The sequence below is a fragment of the Macrotis lagotis genome, chromosome 4 (genome assembly GCF_037893015.1).
Source record: "Macrotis lagotis isolate mMagLag1 chromosome 4, bilby.v1.9.chrom.fasta, whole genome shotgun sequence".
In the NCBI taxonomy this organism is placed as follows: domain Eukaryota; kingdom Metazoa; phylum Chordata; class Mammalia; order Peramelemorphia; family Peramelidae; genus Macrotis; species Macrotis lagotis.
The window spans coordinates 259245379-259269098 of NC_133661.1; positions in this window are offsets into that span (position 1 = coordinate 259245379).

Consider the following 23720-nt stretch of genomic DNA (forward strand, 5'->3'; position numbering starts at 1 on the left):
AGAGCATCAGAAGAACTGTGAACAATAGCTAACCTTTCTTTGACTTATAGCAAAGTGTCATTCACCTCTATCACAATTGCTCTCCTGAAGCTTTCAGAGGTATTAGTTTTTGCTGCTAGAGGGGGAATATGCTCTGGAAATGGAAGTGGAGACTTGTGAGTAATTAAAGTTTTCAGAAAGTCATACAAATAAAATTGGTAATTGAAAACATGTAAGTAGATGAGTTCCTGGAGGGACAATGTGTAGAACTGAATACAAGGAAGACTTAATCTTGAGGGATATGCACATTTAATGAGGTTGAGGGGAAATTTGTGAGATATGAGATGAACCAGCATAATATGGTATCTATCAGGAATGGCAAGGAGACAAAAGGGCTTATCAACAGCATTCAAAATAATAAATATAACAACAGAGGAGAAGTCATTGGATTTGAGTAAAAGTAAGTTATTTATTTCTTTAGTGACACAGTTTCAGTGGAGTAGGGCAGTTAGAAGATAGATTGCCAAGAAGGGTTAGGAAGTAGAGACAGACATATTCAGTGGCACATCCCAGGATTTTGGCTGTAAATAGAAAAGAGATAGCATAATAGCTAGAGGGGTCCACAGGTCAATTAGGAATACCTGTTCATACCATAAAAACAGATGGAAGCAGATAATGCAAAAGCAACACCTTTCATCTTAGAATGCAGTTTCATGTAAGGGGAAAAAAAAAGATGCCAGAGATCTTTCCCCTAATTTTGATTTTGCAGCAAAATGCAAGTGTGACATTAAAGAAGGCTGCACCTCTCTGGACTTCCATTTATTTACCTTGTCAAAAGAGGATGGTAAAACCTTCCCTGCCTTCTTTCCCAGAATTTTGTGAGGAGAAGGAAATGAGTGTTGTGAAAAAAAGTGATTCATATTTTATAAATAAAAAATAAGTTTTATTATGATATAGGAGGCAATAAAATCTAGGTTATAGAAAAGATTAGCATTCAGGGGGTGGGGTAAAATCCTTTGAGGCCACTGGAAGGAGAGGATAGATGCAAGTAGAGAGGATGCACTATAAACTACCCAAAAATAATTTGATATAACTGAAGACTCAGCCCAAAGGAAGAATTTATATAGAGGTAATTTTGGATAACTGAAATTGTGAATTACTGAATTTGGGATAATCTTGGCTTGACTGTATTTCCCAGAGAGAGGATGCATCAGATACTAAAGAAATGATCTTTTCTAAAATGGCTTTGAAATATTATAGACTCCTGGAAGTTAGACATATTTCAGGGTTATTTTAACTCAAGGGAAGTTACACTTTCATTTACCTTATATCTAACTTTTATAGCCATTGCAACTTCACTATGATGAAAAAGATGCATAACGGGATTTGCATTCCTTACCAGAATAGGACTGCTGCAAGCAAACATTTCAGTACTGGCTTGTTAGCAATGTTATTAGAAGTCTCAACCCATTTCCTAACTGGGGCATAATACCTTGAGGGGAAAGAAGTCACCTGCCACTTTCTTTCTAATGTTATTTAATCTTTTTAGTCTGTTTGAGCTATAAACTGTCAATCATATTTAATGTTTAGTCACCTTGAATGATGTTTAATCAGCATTAATACACTGTTAATTCATTGTATGTCTATAAATACCTGATGACACAGGAATTAAGCCTTCAGGATAATTATCCTACTAGATTTTACATCATAACTCATATACAAGTCCAAAAGCATTTTTAAAAATCTCTTTCATTCTTTTTCCCCCACTAAGAGCTATTTCATTGCTGTTTTGGATATTATATTTCTAATGTAAATGGAGAAAAAGAGTTACCTACAATGAATATTCTCATATTTAGAATTATATTTATTATGATATTATAGTTAAATACTGAATGGGATAATTATGGTTGTATCAATTCAGGATACCAATTGTATATAACAAGAGAAGAGAGAAGCATCTTTCACAGTATTTGATAAGTGAATAAATATTCTCAAGGATTGAGATTTCTGTTTAGTACCCTTGACTGATGATTAGCACAGCAACCGGCACTTTCCATCCATCCTCTGATGGAGATTACAAAGCAAAGATATTGGTTTTGTATTTTTTCCACATTAAATCTTTAAGTAAATTGATAGCTTGCTTTGGATAAAAATTGAAATTTGCCTACATATTTCCTCTTTCAATTTATCTTTATTTATTTATTTATTTTAGGTTTTTGGAAGGCAAATGGGGTTAAGTGGCTTGCCCAAGGTCACACAGCTAGGTAATTATTAAGTGTCTGAGACTGGATTTGAACCTAGGTACTCCTGACTCCAGGGCTGGTGCTTTACCCACTGTGCCACCTAGCCGCCCCCCTCTTTCAATTTAAATAAAATTCCTACTTTAATTTTGAACTCATAACATCATAGATTTAGAGCAGGTGAGAATCTTGGTCAAAGCGTCAACAAATCTTTATTAATAGACACTTACTATGTGCAAGGCCTTGTACCAAGTAATAAAGAGATAAAGACAAAAACCACTCTCTCTCCCCAAGGAGTTCATTTACTAATGGGGGAACCAGGTGACAGAGATGAGGAGGGGGTACAGGCAAAGAAGATAGCCATCGAAAATCCCCAGAATCTGCAGGTGGAATGTCTTAGGGGAATAATAGCAGGGAGGATGGGTTAAGTGGAGGGGGGATAAGAATAAGAAGATTGGAAAGAACTTTCTTTACACATATGGGAGGGTGGAACTAAGTTATAAAAGTCTTTAAATGTCAAGCAGAGAATTTTATATTTGAAACTGGAGATAATAGGGAGCCATTAAAGTTTGTTGAAAGAGATGATCACATTGTCGGATCCATGCTTGAAGAAGGTCTCTTTGGTAGTTTTAGAAGTCATTTGTCTAAAATGGCCATATCCTACTATTTCACTACTAGGTTCATAATTAAAGGAGACCATTGTTAAGGAGAAAGTTTCCATGTACATGAAAATATTTATAACAGTACTTTTGTGATAGCAAAGAATAAGAAATAAAGTAGATCCCCAGATTCTGGTGAAAGAGTAAATAAATTGTGGTATATGAATATTATTATGCTGTAAGAAATTATAAATATGATAAATACAGAGAAGTATAGAAAAAGCTACATGAACTGATACAAAGTGAAGTAAACAGAGCTATAACACAGTACATACAATGATTATAAAACACAATCCTAAAAAAAACAAAAATGACATTGCAAAATTAAAAAAACAACATGGCTTGAAAATAGTTATACTTGCACTTTACCCTTTTTCAGAGGTAAGAGGTCCACATGTCTGGTACATTGGCTGCATGTGAAGATTTTTCTTATGTATTTATCAGTTTTGCTGATTTTTCTTCTTTTTACTTTTAAAAATAATATCTGTTATATGGCATGGCTCTCTGGGAGGGAGAGAGAAGGGGGAAAGGAAAAATATAGAGGGAAGTTTTGATGATATTAAAAAGGAAAAGTCATCAATAAAGCCTTTTTATTTAAAAGCCATCAAATTCAACTTTATAGATAATGAAACTGGGAAGCAAGTTAATTGACTTGCCCAAGAGACAAGATTGTTGTAACCCTGAGAATTGAATTGGACCCCCTAACTTCAGGGTCAGTATTCCTTCCACTATATCACACTGACTCACCTTTTTTTATGATGGTTTTCAGTAAACATATCTGTTTAGGTTTTCATGGGTAAGAAGTATCTTAAAAAGGAATTAGTGATTTCTGAGATAAGGTTATGATTAACAGAGAGGGAAAAATGAAACAACTTAAGATTTTTCCATTGGTTTTGGAATGTCCAGAGGTGTTACAAAAATAAAGTTTTCCCTACAGAGATTTCTCTACTCTGGGAAAGGCACAGTTCAAGTTCATAATTATTAAGTTTGACAGGTGTTGTAAGGCAATTTTCAGTTAGTCCTATGTAGAACCTATGTAGAGTTTCCAGGGTATTTGATTCCTGTTTTCAGGAGCCAACGGAGGCTTAATGTGCCTCCTAAGTATCCCAGGCTTTGATGAACAATTGCTTATATGTTAACACAAATTCCTTATCTCATTATTTGTTTTGTTATTAGTGACAGAACCAGATAATATTATTTCCTATGATAGCAGAATAATGATATCCATAGACTATAATATTTGTGATTTTTTTTTCATGGAGGGGAGAGGACCTGATCTGGTGATTTCACTTTCTTGGCAAATCCTAAATATACAAAATTCCTATCCTAAATACAAATTGTCTAGCCTGGAAATTACAGACTTAATTACTTGGGTACTGAGAGTCTAAGTCACTTTGTTATAGCTAGTTGATATCAGAAGAAGAATTTGAACTCAGTCTTACTAACTCATAAACTACTATACCATGATGCTTTTCTTAATTTAATAACATTTGAGAGAAATGATTATCTCCTATATTAATAGTCAATTATTGAATTAGGACTAATTCCTTATTTATTTAGAAATCCTTATCCTTATTTAGAATCAGCTTCTGTAGGTTAGTTATTCAGGCTGCCTTTGACATTTGACATGGCTCGTAATAAGATGACATCTTGAGTAGAAATTAGGAAACTCAGATCTGTTCAAAAGGTAAAGAAATTTTTGTTTGGTTGAATTGATGAATTCTGACCCATTGTGTTTTACTCAGACAGTAGAAGTGGATTCCCACCTTTGACCAGATTATCCTTGATGGGGTGAAATGGGTAAAGATAGGTCTCTTTGTCCAATACTGAGTAATCAGTCCTATCACACAGACCCTCATTAGAATAAATATATTTCTCATTAAAATATCCATTCTCTCATTTTTGATTGCCACTTCAGAACCCACTTCTACCAAGGTTCCATGAGGAGTCTTTGGCATTCAAGAGTGCCACTGACCCTTCTTATTATCTGCTAGTATGATGAATAAAATAGTTAGCTACCCAGAAACTATGTCTCTTGAACTTTTTATATGTCACACATTCAACACTTTCTTATGCATACAAATGGTAAATAATTTTTTGTCATAAAATTTAAAAAAATCTTCACAAATATTCCAACCCAACTCCTACCCCATTTATAGTGCCAGGGGAGATTTAAGTTCCCCCATTACTTACTACTCTGGATTAAAGCAAATCTTCTGCATATCTCACTGCAGTTGTGAGTGAAATAAATGTGCCTTCCTTAAAATTTGAAGCAATTTCTATTTCTCAGAGAAATGCATTTACCCTGATAAGCTAACATACTGATTGCATGACCTCTACCAAGTTGCTTATCTTTCAGTAATTCTAGACAATACTCTAAAACTATAAATTCCAAAGAGGGTATTAGCCAGTGTAACCAGGTTTTGGACACGCCAGATCACCTTACATGGAGGCATCCTGGTTTGGGAGGATATGTTCCTACCTTTCCTTAGCAGGTGGGTAGCAACAGCCTATTTCCATTTGAAGGTATAACTAGAACTGATTGCATCTTTAAAACTGCCAGATTGGGTCAGTTTCTCTCTTTCTCTTTACCTGCTTCATTGAGAAAGTATGAAGATCTGGTTCACCTATACCAAAGGTATATATAATGCATTGGCCATGATCCTAGAGGAGCTATAGCACTAAGAAATAGGCTTGGATTTGGGGTCTGTTATGTTTTATTTGTCCCTCACTATTCTAAGCACAGGCAGTAGAATTCTCACTGACCCCAGAATGGAGCCATGGAGACCTTGGAAGTAGTATTCCAAGCGTGATACTGTAGTCCACTGAGTAGGGAAACCCTAAAGAGTGTTTGGGACTTGAGCCCAAGGGGGGCTTTTGGACTTGGGACTTGGTAAAACTATGTTATGTAGGAACTGAGATAAACTATAAATCTAATCAATCTTCCTCTCCCCAAAGACCAAGGTTGGTTCAAGAGGGGGTTGTACCTACAGGTGTCAGAGGAATTTTTGTATGTTTATTATTACTGCATCTTTTAAAGTAAATATTCTTTTGTAAAAGTCCAACTTTGAAATGATTAAATGGAAGTGGGGTTCAGGAGATGCCAACCAAGACAGGAACTCCATCAGTAAGGGCTGGAGCCAATGGGAGAAAGACTAGACACCCCCAATCCCTTTTAAGTGTCCTAGAGTACTCGATGCCTGGTCTCCAAGTGAGGATCATTAGAATCATTATTATGTCTTCATAAGAAGTCTTCTCATCTGGAAGATTTTTATACTAATGAAATCAGAGGTCAAGTCCCTATCTCTATTCCAATTTCTAATTTATTTGCAGAGCAAAGCTTATCTCTGCTTCCTAGCTTCACTGCCTTCCTTTAGGCCTCGTTCAAACTGTCTCCTACTAGAAGGCTTTCCTAGTACTCCTTATAAAACTATTCTCATCTTTCCCTATCTTAATCTTACATGTATATAGTTGTATGCAGGCTATCTCCCTAGTTAGAGATTCTCTGGTACATACTGGAATGTTGTTGACTGACTGACAGACATAAAGCAAGGCAATAAAGCTATGACCTTAGTTTTCTGCAAATTTATTCAGAGATAACTCTAGATATGGAAAGCATTTCCCATTAAAAGAGAGACCTTAAAGAAGTAATCAAAAATATACCAAAACTTAACATCAACATTTATTCCCAACTCCTATTTTTTTTCTGATTTTCTGTTATACAAGCACAGCACATCCAAGAATGATCTCTCCTTTGTGGGAAGGAAAAGAGCTATATGAAAACATTCACATTTTCAGCATTATTTCATGCAGTGTACTATTGAGGCTTCTTTCATAACTTCCTAATCATCCTCATATCCACTCTAACCCACCCAAAATAATTAGCCTTATCTAAATTAGTTATCAGTTTACCAAATTGCCTCCTCCTCAAAAAAATCTTATTGCAATATTATAGGTGTAGCCATAGACAGTACCAGAACTCTTTGCATGCAGGCATTTTGAGAGAGATAATATTCTTAATCCTAATTAGAATTCTTCTCCTTTCCTACATGAACTCCTCAGACTCAGTACTGACCTTATTTTCCTTTGCATAGACGCATTGTAAGCAGCTGAATTTCATTTTGGACTATAAATATTGCTCCTCAAATTCATATGTAGACAGCAGGATGTGTTGAAAAGAATGCTTTATTTGTAGTCAGGAAAAACTTGGGTTTGAAACCCACCTCTGACATTTTTTAGCTTTGTGATCTTAAGCAAGCAATTTAATTACTTAAAACCTCAGTTTCCATATCTGTAAAATGTGTATAAAACTTAGGTCAATGTGAAGAAGGTACTTTATAAAGCTTGAAGTGAAATATATTGTGTTATTATTATTCAATTTCTGAGTACTTTTCTAGCTTTTCCATTTTACTCTCTCCTCTGCTAATCATGGAATCATGGGATCACAGCTTAATAGATATTAAAGGTGAAAGAAACCTTTGAGGACATTTATTTAGTCTATTTTAAAGAATAAACTGAGACCCAGAAAGGTTAAGTAATTTGTCCTAGGTCAATATGTAATGATAGATAATGAGTTAGCTTCTGCCAAAACTCCCTACTACCAGAAAGAGGGAACCCGTGGATCAACATGATTTCAAGGGGTAGGCTAATCTGTCACATATCTGTATGAATATGGAGAGCCTCCTGGAACTCTGAAACTAGGCTACCTAAGGAGGAGCAAATCAGCTTAGGTCAGAAATGAAGTAAGTCAAACCATAGTGAATCAGTAGTGGGTTCATGCAGTGTACTATTGAGGCTACAACACCTCCAGACTGGATGGGATAGGAAGATTCAGTCTATTCCCTCTCCAACCCAAATAATAATTATAAAGGACAGAGACTAGATTTCTACAGTGTACAATCTAACACATTTTAGAATTATAGTTTTGAATAATCACATTCTCTTTTTTTTTGTTTTAAATTTTATATGGTTTTTTTCCCCACAGTTATTTACATTACATACAATCTCTAGATCCCCATTTGTAACAAAGGAAAAATAATTAAGCAAAATCAAACAAGACAGCAACCATCTATCGGTACATGTGGTGTTCTGTATCTGTAGCCTATCCCAACCTTTCACAAGGGAGGCAGTTTATTTCATTATCTGTCTACTAGGATCAGTATTGCTCTTTTCATTTCATCTAAGTTCAACTGCCTTTTAGTATTTCAGAGAGCAATCCATTCATGCCTGAAAACCCTGAAAAATTCTTGTAAATGTCTTTCTGTGAGTTCACCCTGGGGAGTCTAAGCAATGTGTTGGAGGTATTGTTTACTTCCCCTTAATATTTTAAACATATCATGGAGCAGTTATACCAGTGAACAGCGACCCATTAATAAAATTAAACATACTTAAAAACAAACACATGCCAAATCATGACTATATCAATATACATAAAAAAGTTTTTGACAAAATACAACATGCTTATTTATGATTAAAAAATCCTAAAAAAGCACAGGCATGGAAGGATTTTTTTTTGACACAATAAAAAGTATACATCTAAATATTGAAAGCTACCATTAAATGAAATAAGGAAAAAACTGGAGACATTCTTAATAGATATGGAAATCAAGGATGACTATATTGGAAAATGTGACAAAAATAAAGTTAAAATTGTTACAGAGACTATAAGGAAACCAAGCACACTAATGCATAATTTGTGGAGTTGTGAATTGACCTAGCCATTCTTCAAAGCCATTCACAAATATATTAAAAAAACCCCAAAATAAACCCAAAATACTAAACCCTCTACAGTCTGACTTCATACTGTTCCATTCAACTGAATAACCTCTCCAAAGTTCCCAAAGATCTCTTAATTGCCACATATAACAACCTTTACTCATTCCCCATTCTTCTTGATCTGTAACTTTTAATGCTGTCACTTACTCTCTTTTGGCTTTCTCCTCTATAGGTTTTTGTGATATTACTTCTAGTATGGTTCTTCTCTTACCTATCTGAATAATCCTTCTCAGTCTCTTTTGCAGGACTTTAATTAAGGTCACACTGCAAAACTGTGGTCATCCCCCAATGTTTGTCCATAGCCATCTTTTTGATCTCAACAATCCCCATGGATTGAACTATCTCTAGGCAGATGATGCTCAGACCTTGATCTAACCCTAATTTATTTCCTGAACTATAATTTCACATCACTAAACTGAATATCTCAATAGTGACTAGTGATAATAGTGCAATATAAATATGAGTAGTTATTATTATTGTTGTTATTATGTCATCCTTCAAATTCATTGGAATCAGGATTTTTTTCCTTTTATACATTTTTGGAATTTTAAGAAATAATCTACTAATTAATAGTTTCTTTTTTGAATAGCCTTTTGTGCCAGGAATTTGTTAGTATATAGCTATGAGCAGTTCTTCCTTCAACCATCCTTCTGTTGCTTCACAACCACTCTGGAAAAATCTTGGAAATCACTGGAGCATATGACTGAAAAACTCAAATGAACAAAAACACTAAAAGAAATACTTGTGGAATACCAACTCCAGAAGTTAGTCTCATCCCCAGTAGTACATTCATAAAGGACTAAGGAGAAATAAGGATTGTATATTGATCTTATTTCAATCTCCTGTATTGATCTATAGTGAAATTCTAGTAAGCAACAAATTGGATTTAGTGGATTAGTTACAGAAAATTAAGCACCTTATTTAAATGTGGCACATGGGAGATGATAATAAATGATGGAGAGTCAGAACCATTCAGTCTTATTCTGTATTTACTTTCTTTACTAAGGATTTCAGACAGGGTAGAGGAAATCAAAAGTGTTTAGCCAGGAACTGGAATCTAAAAATGAGAAGGGCAAATAGCATCTAGTTGCTCTCACTAAATTCCTTAATTATAATAATAATAATAATACATTTACATAAACCTTTTTTGATTTACAAGTCATTTTATTCATAATAACTTTTAAAAGATAGAATTTTATCCCCATTTTAAAGATAAGGGAACTGATGCAATAAAAGGTTAAATAGCTCACTCATGAACACCGATGCTAGGTTCCAGCCAAAGTAAAATGATCTAGGGGCAGCAGAGTGGCACAGTGGATATGGCCCTGGAGTCAGGAGGACCTGAGTTCAAATCCATTCTCAGACACTAATTACCTGTGTGACTTTGGGCAAGTCACTTAACCCCATTGCCTTGCAAAACCCCCAAAATAAAAAAAAAATAAAAATGATCTAGTTTATGTTTTGTGATTATTTTTATTCCTTTTTTGGTTAAAAATTCAACTTCTGGCTTTAGCTGAGAAAAATATATGATTTCTTTCTTAAGGGTAGAATATTGAATATATGGCCTGATTTTTTCTTTAATTTAATTTAAAGATATTTTATTATAAATAATACCACTCTGGAAGTGGAGAAGGAACATTAAAAACAAAATATATATATATATATATATATAGCTATATCTATCCATGTACACATACATGTATATATATCTATATCTAGACATATACACACATCTATGTATGAGCATGCCAACGTGTGGCAACACTCTATGGGAAGAAGCTTACTGTGTCCACAGTAGAGAGCTAGTGCTGTGTGGTAAGCAGTCATTTGTGTTGTAAAATATCTCTGCAGGAGAGAAGAGCAGAGAAAAAAGATCAAGACACATATTTGAGTTTGAAATAGAGCTCAAAATCAGCCCCCATCCTGCCTCCCTCCTCCCAGAGTCTAAAAGATGTAAACTACAGAAATGAGCTCTACAACAACAGAATGGCATTTCTCTGAACTGCTAGTGCTAAGCTGGAAAACTGAGGAATAAAGGGAATAAAAGAACAAGAAATCTAAATAGGTTACTATGTTTGTGGAGATTCACTCCTCTAATCCTGAAGGAAAGAACTAAGTAGCCAGGTGAGAGGAGGAGGAGGAGGAGGAGGAGGAGGAGGAGGAGGAGGAGGAGGGAAAAAGAATATAAAAAGCAAGAAAGGAAGGAAGGAAGGAAGGAAGGAAGGAAGGAAGGAAGGAAGGAAGGAAGGAAGGAAGGAAGGAAGGAAGGAAGGAAGGAAGGAAGGAAGGAAGGTCAGTCAGTCATTTGGGGTAGAGACTTAGACTGGTAAACCACGAATTAAGTATGGGAGGAGGCTGAGTGGCTTTCATATTCATCCTCCAATGAAAATCAGAGGGGGAAGGGTTCAAAAACTGAACCAGGCAATGGGGGCAGGAGGATATGTGATAGGAGAGAAAGATTGAAATTACCAATCAACACAAGAAAAAGAAAACTCAAATACCTTGAACATAAGAAGATAAATCAATAGGGAAAACTTAGACAACAGAAGTAAATAAGGTCTCCAGCTCTAGTAAACAAAACTATCTTGAGTAAAGACGACAAAACAAAGAAAACCAATGCAATATTTGATAGAACAGAAGACCTTGTGAACTGCAAGGAGAACATGTAAATACAACATGCTATTTCTGAATAGTTCAAAAGATAAATGAGAATTATGAGAGCAGTATTTACAGCCTGCACAGCATACTAGATACAATTGAAAAACTGGAGTCTGCAATGACAAATCTCACCAAACACAAGAGAGAGCAACAGACTGGGAATGCAAATACACAAAAGACCAATCTATAGGAAGAAAAATAAAATAGTAATATTAAAAAAATTCTGACACAGCATGCAAATCATACTGGTTTCAAAGACAATATGTAGACACCCTAAGATTCATAGATCTCCCAAAAGATGAGTAAATAAAAAAATGTAAACACTGTAACATAAGAAATAATACAAGAAGACTTCCCAAAACTTCAGAACACAGGAAATGAAAGACCAATTGAAAGAATTCTTAAATCACCTCCATGACTTTTTTCCCTTGGGAAACTCATTTATAGCCTGTTCGATTTCTTTTTCTAAATGAGATCTATTTAGATATTTTATTTCCACATTTGCTAATCTAGGTGTGAGGAATGTGGGGGTGAAGAGAGATTGTTAATTTACATTACAAAGACTGGGGCCTATCTGTATTGGTACCTATGGATAGGTATGTGAGTGTAAGACAAAAGAATTGGCCCCAACCTGATCAAAAACTGAGATTACATCAGGTCTGCTCCACCTAGTTCTAGTTAACCTAGGGTCTATGTCCTTTTCCATTGCCTGCTTGGGAGGTTACTGTTCACTCCCCTGTGCTCATTAGTATAATGAGCAGGGTGGGAAAAAAACCCATATGGTGGTGAATGTATCTATTAGATTGTGACCATGGCCAAAGACTATCATGAAGGGGAAGGACTGTGATTTGGGGCCCCTTTCCCTATGAGAGGTGGGCTGTCTTTGCAAACATGTCTTAATAAAAGCCATTTTAATCACTCTGAACTAAGTATTTATAATAACTTGCCATATTCCAGAATATATTCTAAATGAACACATAACCTTAATATTAAATATCATACTATTTGAAAAAATAGAAGAAAATCAGATTATATGCTTTTTACAGATAAGGGAAGGTAATATGTTCTGAATTAAACAAGAGAAAGAGGATATTACAATAGATAAAATAGGTACCTTTGCATGAAACTAAAAAGTTACTGCATAGATAAAATTAATACAACCAGAATAAGAAGGGAAGTGGTCAAATGAGAAAAAAAATCCTTTGTTACAAATTTATCTGAAAAGGGTTTAGTATTCAAGATTATAGATAAAAATATGAATACACATATATGTTATCAATGTATGGATATGAGTGTGTATATACACATAATTATTTCCTAATAAAGAAATATAATCAAAATATAAGCAAACAGTTTTTTGAAAGAAAAATCACAAAGTATTCACAACCACATGACAGAATGTTCCAAATCACTAATAAAATAAATTCAAATTTTAAAAGTCTTGAGGTTTCAACTCATAGCCTGAAAATGGGCAAAGATGGCAAAAAGGCAATAGTCAATCTTGGAGGGTTTTGGAAATTATATTCACACCATTATTTATTTATTTGTTTGTTTATTTATTTATTAGGTTTTTGCAAAGCAAATGGGGTTAAGTGGCTTGCCTAAGGCCACATAGCTAGGTAAAGATAGGTAATTATTAAGTGTCTGAGATGGGATTTGAACCCAGGTACTCCTGGCTCCAGGGCCGTTGCTTTATCCACTGCGCCACCTAGCCGCCCTATTTATTTATTTTTTTAACTATGAAATGGTATGCTTTGGAAAGCAACTAGGAATCATCCTAATAAAATGACAAGAATGTCCATATCCTTTAAATGAGACCATTCCAGGATTTATTCCCTTAAGGAAGCCATTGATAAGAAGTCCCTGGGGCGGCTAGGTGACAGTGGATAAAGCACCCGCACTGGAGTCAGGAGTACCTGGGTTCAAATCCGGTCTCAGACACTTAATAATTACCTAGCTTTGTGGCCTTGGGCAAGTCACTTAACCCTGTTTGCCTTGCAAAAAAAAAGTATAGAAGTCCCTATAAATACTAAAATATTTTATTTGTTTTTTGGCAAGGCTATGGGGTTAAGTGACTTGTCCAAGGTCACACAGTGAGGTAATTATTAAGTGTTTGAGGTTGGATTTGAATTCAGGGCTGGTGCTCTATCCACTGCACCACCTAGTTTCTACCAGATAGCAAATAATTGTAAACAAAGTAGATGATCATCAATTAGGGAAAGATAAAAAACATTGTGGCATAGGAATGTAATGAAATATTGTTGCTTTAATCAATGATGTATGGAATAGCTAGGTGGCACAGTGAATAGAACACTGGTCCTAGAGTCAGGAGGATCTGAGTTCAAATCCACCCTGAGACATTTAATAAATGCCTAGCTGTGTGACCTTGGGCAAGTCACTTTTAATCCCATTGCCTTATATAAATAAAACAAATTTTTTAAATGATGTGTTCCAGAGAAGGAACTATGGATTCTGAAAGCAGACCAAACTTTCAATTTTTTAAATTTGTTTTGTTTTTTTTCTCTTATTTTTTTGCCTTTTGTTCTTTTTCTTTTTCCACATCATGATAATATGGAAATATTTAACATAGTTATATATGTTTAATTTATACTAGGTTACTCACTGTCAAGCAGAGGGGCAGGGAAGAGAGGAAGGGAGAAAAATGTGAAACTCAAACCTTCTAAAAAATGAATGTTGCAAACTATCTTTGCATATAGTTGGAAAAATAAATAAATTTATTTTAAAGAGTGAAATGATATGTGTAATGAAAATAAAGAAACTTGGAAAAATTGACATGAACCAATGCAGAGTGAAGCAAACAGAGCCAAGAAAACAACACACACAAGAGCTACAGTAATGTAAATGTAAAGAACAAATATAATAATGGAGGTGGGAGGTTCACAGCTATTACATGTTTCCTACTGCATGTATTCTTGGACTTTCTCAATGCATTGATCAGTTGTATTGATTTTTTTTCTCTTTAAAAATATTATTTGTAATATAGGTAGTCCCATGAGAAATGCAAGGAAAGGGAAACTTGGGATAACTAAATGATGTATGAAACAGGACATTAATAAAACTTATTTAAAGAAAAAAGCTCATCATTTCTATAGACTACCAACAAAATCCAGCAAGAAAAGATAAAAAGATAAATTCTATTTACTGAAGAGGTTGCTTTCAGAAAAATCTGGAAAGACTCACCTGAAGTGCTGGAAAGTGAAATGAGCAGAACCAGGAGAACATTGTACAAAGCAAAAGCAATATTGTAAGGATGATCAATGATGAGCTAGGGTGGAAGAAAATTGTACAACATAAATATGCATGTGGATGAATTTTGAAAAACTTTCATTTTATTTTTCCAACTAAATTTTAATAAATATCAATAAAAAGGAAAAAAATCTATCTGCTCAAATCCTTGTCCATTATCCACTATGAACTGATTCACCTTTGTTATTTTTTGATGGTTTCCTTTGTATGATATACATGATTTTTAACTGTCATATCTTCCATAATTGTTCTCCCAATATTTTTTCTTTTACATGTTGATTTTCTCTTGTAAGTAACATTTTATTTGAACACAATAAATCCTAGTTTCTCCTTAATAATTCATTCTTTTTGTAAAATAGAAAAAATGGAACTTTCACAGTACAGATATATTGTTCCATATTATTCCATTTTATGTTTAAATCTATAATTCCAATCAAATTCACTAAGATAATTGGTCTGAGTGTAGTTCCAAATCAATTTCTCTCCAAATTACTAATCAATTTCTCAACTATTCATTAAAAAATAAATACTTTCACAAGCTTTGATTTTTATAGATATATCAAATGATATTACACAAGGCAATCTAATATCTAATATATCTATTTTATTCCATTTTTTTATTCAGCAATTATAGTTTTACTCAGCTGGTTTGTAATAAATTTTAAATTCTGAGGTTGAAAGAAAAGTTTATTCTTTTTGGGGGGGGGAGCATATCCTTTGATATTTTCCCCACATTTTTTCCATACAATTTGTGTTATAGTTTTGTCATTTGTATTTTAAAGGCAAAGACACTTCATGGGATAACAGAACAAACATTAATCCAATCACTTCAGATCCCTACAATCCTAGCATCTTGTAGCAATTTGTTCTTTGTTTTTTGTTTGTTTGTTTGTTTTTGTATAAGTATGAGACAGAATCTCAAAATTCAGTTGTAAGGGTCTGGTATTCAGGGAAATCTTCTCCAGAGTATCCTTTCTTTCTCTGGGAAGCATTCTTTTAACGAAATCATCTCCCTTTGGGAGGTAGGTGCTCATCCCTCAAACTCAAGATTCCTCAGATATTGGGGCTTTTCAACTTAGGCTAGAAGGCTAGAAGCTTCTGGTCTCAGGATAGCTCATCTTGGACCTATGTTCAGAAAATGACATAAAACAAAAAAGACATTCAGAAACCAGAGATTGAAGAACTCATCCCTCTCAGGATTACTTGGGCAAACACAGGTTGTCCTGCAAGTCTTTCTCCTACAAATAACCATTTTCTATTTCTGGGAAATCTGAAGTTCTCCTCTCCCCATCCTTAACATAAATGAATTCTTTTGGAAGTTCAAGGGAGAAAAAATGCACAAAAGGAAAAATAGTCTGATCAAATATATAGTTTCTCTGATAAGAATTCATCCCCAGACTCTCAGTAGCCAATCACCTTGGAGATTGCCCTAGTCCCTGGGCACACTGAAAAGATTCTGTTGAGACAAATCTGCCTCCCTGAGAAGTTTCCCTTCCAACAAATGCCCACAACCTGAAATCTTAGCAAATTAGTGGAGGGGCATAATATTTATAAGACACTCCCCCTGCCTATCCTTGTAATGTACATATTTCTAATTAATTAATACATGCTATTCTGTAGAGGAACAATTCTATCTAAGTCTGAAATTTCTTGTTTCTCAAGTATAAGTTGCCATTGTGCCCTCAGGAAAGGAAAGAAGAAATTGGACATTTTTATCATCTTTTCACTTCAAGGAATCATTTTGTAGGAAAAACTACCAGACTTTTACTATTGTAGTTTCACTACAATTGGAAACCTCTAAGAACTTAGCAGTGAATTTCCCAAAATTTGAGATGCATAGAGAAAGGTACTGGGTTAACATAATGTTTGAATGAGATAAAAATGTTAAATTCTCTATTCTTTTAAAGAAATGAAATTACCCAACATATTTTACTGACTGCCAAAATCCTGAGATGTAGGTTTTGTCTTCCTTCTGACTGTTGATGTTTCCTTCAAGGCAATTCAAGACAGCATCTGGCTTACCTTGAGGTTCCTTAAAATGCATCTACTGAAAAACAGCCTAGAAATAGCATTTAGAGAGGACTAACTGCTATATGGGAGGAAAGAAGGAAGGAAGAGAAAGGGGGGATGGCACAGTGGTGTTAATGCAAATGTATTCCCTTGGTTTATTAGTTGGCAGTGAAAGTAGACACCCAGTTATCTGAAATGAGGCCAGAGAGTTTGGCACATCTCTTACTGGCAGGGCACAAACCTGGTGCAGCATCCTGCCGCTATTGGCATCTATACAACTGTCTTTCTTCATCTTGCTCTTCCCACTACAGCAGCCGACTCAACAGGTATTGCCAGAGACACAGTGTGTTTGGCAGCTGTATACCCTCAGTAATAATCTCTGGAGTGGATCCCTCTCCATCCCTCTACCCCTTTCCTGCCTATCCACATGCTTGCTCCAAAGAAAACCCAAACCCAGCAGCATTTGGGTCCCTTTCAAAGAGAACTGCAAACCCAGGATGCCCCCTGACCAATTGGAAAGAGAAAGTACAGGACAGTCATTTTTTGTGTGTTGTTGTCACAGTTATCTAGTTAGTAATCAAATTTATCATAATTTATTTTCATTTTGTGGCAATTACCCCCTTTCTTTTTTCTCTCTGATCCTATTCTTTCTATCTCAATTAGTTCTTTCTTCTTTCTTATTCCCTAATCTGCCTTTAAACATATCTCATTATTTCTGGGTTTCTAACTCTTAGAAGATTATTTATTTGTTTGTTTGTTTATTTATTTATTTATTTATTTAAGGCAATGGGGTTAAGAGTGACTTGCCCAAGGTCACACAGCTAGGCGATTATTAAATGTCTGAGGCTGGATTTGAACTCAGGTACTCCTGACTCCAAGGCCAGTGCTCTATCCACTGTACCACCTAGCTGCCCACTCTTAGAAGATTATAAACATTTTGTTATATCTCATTTGTGAACGTATTCCATGTGTTGGATTCTTATTCACTGTTATCAAATCCTAAATGCTATTTCCAGGGAACATAGACCTAGGTACACATATCATTGTTTGTTTTTTTTTTAAGAAAGATTTTATTTATTTTGAGTTTTATAATTCCCCCCATTCTTGCTTCCCTCCCCCACCCCCACAGAAGGTAACCTGTTAGTCTTTACATTGTTTCTATGGAATACATTTATCTAAGTTGAATGTGATGAGAGAGAAATCATATCCTTAAGGAAGAAAAATAAAGTATAAGAAATAACAAAATTACATAATGAGATAATGGATTTTTTTTCCCCAAAATTGAAGGTAATAGTCTTTGGTCTTTGTTCAAACTCCACATTTCTTTCTCTGGATACAGATAGTATTCTCCATCTCAGATAGCCCAAAATTGTCCCTGACTGTTGCACTGATGGAATGAGCAACTTTGTCAAAGTTGATCATCACCCCCATCTTGCTGTTAGGGTGTACAGTATTTTTCTGGTTCTGCTCCCCTCTCTAAGCATCAGTTCATGCAAATCCTTCCATGCTTCCCTGAGCTCCCATCCCTTCTGGTTTCTAATAGAACAATAGCATTCCATCACATACATATACCACAGTTTGCTAAGCCATTTCTCAATTGAAGGACATTCACTTAATTTCCAATTCTTTGCCACCACAAACAGGGCTGCTATGAATATTTTTGTACAAATGATGTTTTTACCCTTTTTCATAATCTCTTCAGGGTATAGACCCAGTAGTGATATTGCTGGATTAAAAGGTATGCACATTTTTGTTGCCCTTTGGGTATAATTCCAAATTGCTCTCCAGAAATGTTGGATGAGTTCACAGATCCACCAACAATGTAACAGTGTACCAGATTTCCCACAACCCTTCTAACATTGATCATTTTCCTCTGTGGTTATATTGGCCAGTCTGAGAGGTGTGAGGTGGTACCTCAGAAATGCTTTTATTTACATTTCACTAATAAGTAGTGATTTAGAGCAATTTTTCATTTGACTATGGATCACTTTGATTTCCTCATCTGTAAATTGCCTTTGCATATCCTTTGACCATTTTACACATATCTTTTTTTTAATATTTATTTATTCTCTTTTTGTACAAATAATTTTTTATATATTAATAAAATATTCTTAAGAGTGAACAGAATATCCCCCCCCACAAAATATAGACTCGCTTGAGCGATAAAGTAAAGGGGAGAGGAAAAAAATTAAAATAAAAAAATAATAGTGATAATTGTAGGTATGGCCAGGTGGTGCAATGGACAGAGCCCCAGCCCTGGAGCCAGGAGCACCCGAGCCCATATCTGGCCTCATACACCCAACAATCACCCAGCTGTGTGACATGCAAGCCACCCCCAACCCCATTGCCCTGTAAAAACCAAAAAAAGAAAAAAAAAAGACCCAAAATAAAATAAAATAGTAATAATAGTAGGGGTGACTGGGTGGCAGACAGAGCATTGGCCCTTGAGCCAGGAGCACCCGGGTCCAAATCTGGCCTCAGACACCCAACGATCACCCTGCTATGCGGCTCCAGGCAGGCCACCCAGCCCCATTTGCCCTGCACCCTCCCCTAAATAATAATAATAATAATAATAATAATAATAATAATAATAATAATAATAAATATGCTTCAGTCTTTGTTCCAATACCAACAACTCTGTCGCAGGTGGATCACATTCTTTATGATAAGTCTATGGCCAAAGTTACTTCCATATTTTTCCACTGTTGCCATTGCTGATCTCAACTCCCTCCTTTTGTATTTCTCCACTACCATGTACTATATTTTCTCTCTCCTTTCATTCTGACTCTGCTGTAGGGTATCTGAGTGGCGTAGCAGACAGATCCATGGCCCTGGGGCCAAGAGGCCCTGAGCCCCACTACCACCCCTTAGGCCCAGTATCCACCTGGCCCTATGGTCCCAGACAGGCCATCCAATCCCAGACCCTTGCAAGAAGTAAAAAGGAAAATGTGTTATATCTGACCACTCTTCCCCCATGGTCCATCCTCTCCTCCATCACTCACATCCCTCCCTTCCCCCTGTCCCCCCCCCCCCTTACTCCAGGTGTCTATACCCCATTGAGTATATATGCTGTTTCCTCTCCTAGCCACCTCTGATGAGAGTGAAGATTCCCTCATTCCCCCTTGCCTTTCCCCATTCTATATCATTGTAATAGCTTATTGTAATAAAGAAAAAACTTATTATATGAGATATCTTGGCCTATTCCTCCTCTCCTTTTTCTTTCTCCCATTACATTTCCCTTTTTTTTCTATTGACTCCATTTTTCCACCATATTTTATCTTCAAATTCAGCTTTCTCCTGTGCTTCAACTATAAAAGCTCCCTCTACCTGCTCTATTAACTGAGAAGGTTCATATGAGTATTATCAATGTCATTTTTCTATACAGGAATACATGCAGTTCATCATCATTAAGTCCCTCATATTTCCCCCTTCTCCTTCAATCTCCATGCTTCACCTGAGTCCTGTATCTGAAGATCAAACCTTCTGTTCAGCTCTGGCCATTCCAACAGGAACATTTGAAATTTTCCTGGTTTATTGAAAGTCCATCTTTTTCCCTGGAAGAGGACATTCATTTTTGCTGGGTAGTTGATTCCCGGTTGTATTCTAAGCTCTTTTGCCTTCCGGTATATTATATTCCAAGCCCTACAAGCTTTTAATATAGTTGCTGCTAAGTCCTGTGTGATCCTGACTGCAGCTCCACGATATTTGAACTGTGTCCTTCTGGCTGCTTGTAATATTTTCTCTTTGACTTGGGAGTTCTGGAATTGGGCTATAATATTCCTAGGGGTTGGTTTTTTGGGATCTCTTTCTTGGGGGGATCAGTGGATTCTCTCCATTTCTATTTTGCCCTCTGCTTCTAGGATACCAGGGAAATTTTCCTGTAGTAATTCTTTGAAAATGATGTCAAGGCTCTTTTCCTGATCATGACTTTCAGATATTCCAATAATTTTTAAATTATCTTTCCTAAGTCTGTTTTCCATATCAGTTGTTTTTTCAATGAGATGTTTCACATTTTCTTCTAATTTTTCATTTTTTTGGTTTTGAAGTAATGAATCCTGGTTTCTCTTAAATTCATCAATCTCCATTAGTTCTTTTTCTGAAGAATTTGTTTTCCCCAGAGAGTTTTTTTTATTTCTTTTTCCATCTGGCCAATTTTACTTTTTAAAGCATTCTTCTCCTCAATAACTTTTTGAACTGTTTTATCCATTTGACCTAAGCTGGTTTTTAGCATGCTATTTTCTTCAGCAGTTTTTTGGATTTCCTTGACTAGGCTGCTAACTTCCTTTTTCATGTTTTTCCTGTATCTCTCTCATTTCTTTTCCCAGTTTTTCTTCTAACTCCCTCATTTGATTTTCAAAGTCTTTTTTGAGCTCTGTCTTCACCTGAGCCCAATTTCTGTTTTTCTTGGAGTCTTTAGATGCAGGAGCTTGTGCTTCCTCATCTTCAGACTGAGTATTTTGATCCTTCTTGGGCTCATATGCAAAATATTTCTCAATGGTGTTCCTCTTATTTCTCTGCTTGCTTATTTTCCCAGCCTGAGCCTGGTTTGGGGGTGCTTCCTGAGCTTTTGGGACACTCCCACAAGGATCTCAGTGTGTGAGGCTCTGTCTTCCCTCCTGTTCTGTGAATGACCATAAGCACCCCCCTCTGCTATGGGGCTGAGGTGGGGGGGGCCCCTGCTGTTCTATGGGGGGGCCTAGACTGCGATCAGGATCTGAATGTGGTCAGAGCCCCAGAGTCCTGTTCCAGGGGCAGAGGACAGAGCTTGGCAGTCTCTCTTTACTCCCCTCCCTAGGTTCAATGGGCTCATGCCCTGGGGGCTCATGCCCTGGGGGCTCCTGCTTACTGGCTCTGCCTGCTTCTGTTCCTGGATCTGGGCTTTGGAAAGACCACTTTGCTAGCTATGTGCCCTGAGGGCTGGGCTTCACGTGCTCACTCTGGCAGAGGTCCCTCGCTGTTTCCCTACTTTGTGCCTGGTGCTCCCCAGGGGTGTAGCTCAGGAGACTCCCCCGATGCTGTGAGCTGGCTCCCAGTGCCCTGGGGCTGCCTCCGGGAGGCTGAAGTTCTTTGGCTCTGGTGAGCCACCCCTCTGGCAGGTCGCCCCTCTGACCCCGGGAAGCAGAGCCTTTCTTTTCTTTTCCAGGTTACCTTGAGTAGGAGAACTGCCTCACTGGGTCCCACTGTGGGTTCTGTCTTGCAAGTTAGAGTCCTTAGTTTCGAAGTTTTATGAGAGAGAGCCTAAGAGACGTTCCTCTCTTGTTGCCATCTTGGCTTTGCCCCCACATATCTTTTTAAAGACAAAAGTTGACCCTATAGAGGGCAATATAGGAATATTTTAGGAGTAAACTTAATTTAAAAACTGAAGAAATATCTAGGATATTGACTTTCAGATTAATCACATTTTCTTTTTTTATGTACTATATCTTTTGGGTTATTACTTTTACTTTTATCTGCCAATTGAGACCACAGAAGACTGTGACTGGTACCCTAGGTATCTAAGGCTAACCTTGGGGTTGACTAATCGTAATGCTAATCCTAATTCTTGAGCCTCTACCAATGTGTATCCTATTGATAATCAGCAAGCAGATTAATTAGTTTTAGGTATGATATTTAATAAGACAAGATTAATAAAAATAGTTGATATAGAACTCCCCTCCTCCGCTCCGTGTGCAAAAGCTTTTAATATTTTCTTACAACTACACAAAGTAACCATAGGAAAATTAGCCTCATTCTTAAAATTCAGTTCTAGTGAAGTATATCTATAGGATATATATCTGGCAAAGAATAATTCACAGCTTCTGGAACAGAATGGTATGGAAATTCTTCTATTTGTAGAATCCTTATCCAGGTCTCTGTGCCTATTGTCTTGTATTGGGAGAGCCACTCATCTGAGCTACCAATGAATTTCTTGAATCTATAATTAGCCTCTTCTCTTATGGGAGGGGTCATGTTTCTTGAAGATGTTTCCTTCCTTCAGTGAATGTCTCTCTACATCCATGTTTGAACTCCCGTATATGTTGCTGATGATAGATGGAAGCACTGTCTCCTACTGGTTTGGTGGAACTGATAACAAAGTCATTGGGTGGGGGTGAGGAGGGAGAATAAAGAATATCCCTTCCCCTTCCTCTTGAAAGTACAGGGAAAGAGACTGACTTCTGCAAAGTACCTGGACTCTTCTATGCTGAATGTTTTAGTTCTTTCATAACTACAATAATGTTTGTAAAGCACTTAACATAGTGTCTGCACATATAAGCCCAAGGGACATGATTTATATCAGCAAGTCATATTTCCTTTAGTTTATCAGTCACCTTTATGAAATGGTCCTAGCCCAATAACCCTTTTGAGGTGATTAAGGAATTTATTCACACATTATTGAAGAATTTTAGGAAAATTCTGTAATATCCATTTTATACTTTGTGATTTTATAATGAACCCTCTTTAACTACATCAGTTTGTGTGGTGAGAAAAAGTTTCTCTTTTTTCTTTACTTATTGGTTTGTCCTGATCATAAGGCTTCTTTTTCCTGCTGTCTTGGTTTGATATGAATCCTAAAAAAATTATATAAAATAATTATAAAATTTTGAGGTATAAAGGATCATAAAGATCATATCTAGGAATTATTTGAAACTGGGGTAGTCAATTTTTTTCCAATCCCAAGTAGAGCCAACAGAGCTGAAAACCTCCATTTTAGCTCTTTTTTACATTCTGGAAAGCAATAAAATGCCTGACCTCCCTAGATATAGATGAGGAAACTGAGTCCCTGAGTTGAGTGACTTGTCAAAGGTTGTGCTACTACAATTAATGGCAGACCTAACACAAGAATTCAAGTTAGCTGGAAAACAATAATTTAAGAATCCCTTAGATCTTTTCCTGAGTATTTTAGGATTTTTATCTTACTGTTCATACTTTCAATCTCAAGAAGACCAATGGTATTTTGAGGTTCTTGTCTTGACTTGTGCCTGAATTGCATTTGCTCCAGTCATTGGACTCCAGTGGCAAGACAAAAGTCAAGATAACTCAGGAGTTTTACTTCTTGACCTTTGAAAGAAGAAGTTTACATGCTCTTATAATGTGGTTTATTGCATTCTTGGGAATAAAATGTGGATGGTGCTTTTCTGGAGGTCAAATAAAA